The sequence below is a fragment of the Toxorhynchites rutilus genome, chromosome 2 (genome assembly GCF_029784135.1).
Source record: "Toxorhynchites rutilus septentrionalis strain SRP chromosome 2, ASM2978413v1, whole genome shotgun sequence".
NCBI classification, from domain to species: Eukaryota; Metazoa; Arthropoda; class Insecta; order Diptera; family Culicidae; genus Toxorhynchites; species Toxorhynchites rutilus.
The window spans coordinates 49,725,618-49,729,360 of record NC_073745.1 but is presented as its reverse complement, the minus strand read 5'-3'; the positions used below and the strand labels follow the sequence as shown (position 1 = coordinate 49,729,360).

Genomic DNA, 3,743 nt, shown 5'->3' with positions numbered 1-3,743 from the left:
AATATTTGCTGAACCGACCCGAAGAACTCTTCAATCGTTCCAGTTTGCTGCAACTGGAACAGTTCTCTCGTTAATGTGACCGCATCACGTTTATCGTTGTAGTGTGCGATCAGATTATTTTTCATGTCACTCCATGTCAAAGGAGTACCGTTTATCTCTAAAATTTGGTCTGCATCACCCGTGATTTTCGCACGTATTGATTGCAGCCACACTTTCTCGAATGGGGTATTTATCATGGTATTAAGGAACGGCATTAGATTTTCAACCGCTCTAATGAACGCGTGTAGTTTGACGGGGTTACCGTCAAAACAAGGCAGTTCCTTTATGGCTTGAGGCGTTTGCATCGCCTTTAGCACTTTTTCAGCCCTGTTGAACATGTCAACGGTGGACTGAATTAATTCCTCTTCAGGAATGTTGGTATTGTTAGTTTCTGTGGGGTTCATTTTTTTTTTTTTTTTTTTTTTTTTTAAATAGTATTTGTTATTTTATTTATTTTAAAAGGGGATAATGTTTCTTTTAGTTTTAATAGTAGAATTGCCACTCACCTCAGCTCCGCTCGTAAACCGCAAGGGAGGATCTTCTCGGATGATGTGGGGGGGGATGCGCCTGGTTTCTTTTTTTTTTTTTTTTTCCGGTGAATTCGTTGTTAGCACTGTGTTTGTTCTATCACTTAGTTCGGTCCTAAATATGACAGTTCATGCACAGATTTTGATTATAATTCACTATGTTTGTTCTATCACTTAGTTTGGTCCTAAATATGATAGTTCATGCACAGATTCTGATTATACTTCACTATGTTTGTTCTATCACTTAGTTTAGTCCTAAATATGATAGTTCGCGCACAGGTTACTACGAGTATCTTGATCACTACGGAGAGAAAAAAAAAAAAAACACTTAGCGCATCCTACCGACTGCGCCAAAAACGACCGGGACTTTCTTTTTAGAGTTTTTAAAAATGCGTCGATTCGATTCGGTCGTCTGATTGAAACTGATTTCTTTATTCAATTAAAAATGGAATGGTGCTCCTGATGTTCTGCTGCTTCCGCAAATTTGTTTGTTGTTGACCGGATGTGTTCTGCTTACTTCGGCGGTTGTGTGCACGCGTGGCTGAGTTGTTGACGCCGCGATAATATCCAGGTCGCCGCTGGAATTTGATGGTGCGTCGGACTGCGATGTTTCGCGGGCGATTTTGCTGACGGTGTTTATCGATTGGGTTGTCTCGATTTGTGTAGGGCCAGAATGGGCCGTAACTTATATATATATATATATATATATATATATATATATATATATATATATATATATATATATATATATATATATATATATATATATAACTATAGTTATCACAGTAATCGCGATTAATGAAAAACGAAACTATTCTAAAGGCAAGGCGTTATACTATAGGTGGACCGCAATGTCAAAATTGCTGTTCGGCCATTGCTCGTGAAAAAACAAATTAGTTTACAAAGCAAATCATATCTTTTGTCACCAATGCATTCGTTGGCAAAATAGCTGCTCGAGCTTCACTGTAGGCAGGTAATTTTCTGGATTTTTTCGTATAACAATTTCTCATAATTGCTTCTACTTTTTCAGATATCTACAATCAGCGGTCGAATTAAAAACAGTGCAGAAGGATGTTTTGAGTATATTTTACCTTCTAGCCGCGCAATCAATGCTTTTATTTCCAAGCAAGCAGCGTTTTTCGTATGTGGTTTTATTGAGCATTTAAAAGAGATTGTTATTTTTTTTTTGTTTTATCACCAGGGCAAAAGCATGAAATAGAATCGTACGTGGTAGAATTTATCGACACAATCTGATCAAGGACGGAGGCATCATCAAACGGAAACTATGCGAAAAACTTTTCGAAGAGATAAAACTGCGCCGCAACACTCGTGTCAAAATGGACGAGTTGGGCTGGGTGCTGATGAACCACGATTTGATAACACGTAATGAGCCAATCCAACAGCATGCCAATGGTAATCGACCAAATCATTTTGAATTGAACATGGAGCGGTTGCGAAACCTACTGGAGCAGCATGAACAGAACAATCACGCTGGTAGGTCGGTTTGATATATTTATTCCGCTAAAGAATGATTATATTTGTTGATTTTTCAGAGTTGACTTCCAAAAAGCAAAACAAATTCCTGCGTATGCTGGATGCAATTTTAAAAACGACAAAGTTTTGAAGGAAATTAAAGAGATGGTAGCGGCGAATCGACTTCTATCGGAAATTCGTTATGTGACTACGGTGGAACGTATGCTGAAACACAATTTGGACCCCTCTTTGCGCTGCTGCTTTGTATGCCGAGAGTATCTCCGCACTGCCGATGAGTATACCAGTCATTTCGAAAAATTGCACGGTGAGAAATTTCTTATTGTTGCGGCGGTGGATCGATTTCAGACTTGTCAAAAGTTCAACGTTCTACATCACTACAATGCCCTTAATCCGGTGACAATATTCACGATTTGCAACGTATACCACACAGCCCTAATACAATAAAAACAAGAAAAGACGGGTCTAATATTTTATAATAAAGAACAAATCTACCACTTTCCACGAAAATCGGAGAACCACTATATCGGTTCGACATGGAATGGCTGATACATATAAGGCAGAAAAAAAGGTTTAACTTTCGAATTCAACATCCTATATTTCCTCGTACCATTAAGTTCATGGCGCATTTGATGTCGGTCATCGTAGCTGCTGCTATGGAAATGACGTGAGCATATACCTTGATTTTTATGAGGTTTCCAATCCTTCGATTGGCCACAGAAAGTATCCATTTATGAAGTCTATCTCCATCTCGGAGAAAAGTGTGGTAAACAATGTCCGGGTTATTTTTCGTTATGAGAACCTTGTTTCCACATCCTTTTACTGCACAATAATACGGCATCTGAAGTAAATAAAATATTCACAATATAATTTTGGCATGATAGAGAACCGCGAGATGAACGATTATCTGTGGAGGAGTTGGACAACAGATTTCTTAGACTTATAGCACTTTTATCACACTCACAAGCTCATCAAATCCTCACTGTCCCCCAAAAATATTGAATAATATATAATTTTTTTTTCCCAAAATATATATTTTATTAAGGCACATGTGGCGTTAGTCTGACGGGGCCGGGAGTCCAATATTTTGACAATTTTTGTCTTACAACTATGTTAGTAATATGTAACCGATTACTCGCGGTTGGCTCGAGGTTAGTATTACAAAGATCTCATAATTGGGATGTTGCAGTCTCCAGTACTATGTATGTGTGGCCGACACGGGATACTTCCTATTGGAGTCTAACTGACCATTGATCAGCGACGCCCCCCTAGTCTGTACCTCATATCAATCGTGGTGCGTCTCTCTTGACTCGAGGAATCCAGGGTAGAATGGTCACTGGACGGTACAATCTTCAGCTCGTGCAGAGTTGCCATGAGCGGTACAACCTTTGGCTCTTGTTGAATGATCAGTGGCCTTCGACCTGTGTATCTGTAAAGAGTATGTGTATGTTTAATTACATTACATGGAGCGGTTATAATATATAATATAAATACCTTATTGCAGCTATAGTACACTATTTTTCACGAATATATATTTGTTTATTTCTTCCTTCAGTTGTTTTCCTTAGCGAGTTGATATGAAACCATAACCACACAACCAAACAAAAAGTAAATAATTCAGAAAGCTACGTCTCGCTACTCGTCTCAGGTATTGTCATGAAAGTGTCAGGAACGAAACACCTATAG

General features: G+C 38.6%; 1 long non-coding RNA gene across 1 annotated transcript; it reads left to right on the top strand.

Annotated features, from left to right (window-relative positions):
- The first annotated feature begins 1,477 nt into the window (after positions 1-1,477).
- On the top strand, positions 1,478-2,436 carry LOC129771155 (uncharacterized). Its single transcript, XR_008742296.1, has 4 exons — positions 1,478-1,539; positions 1,597-1,707; positions 1,768-2,060; positions 2,120-2,436. It is a non-coding gene; the product is annotated as an uncharacterized LOC129771155 (long non-coding RNA).
- The last annotated feature ends 1,307 nt before the right edge of the window (positions 2,437-3,743 follow it).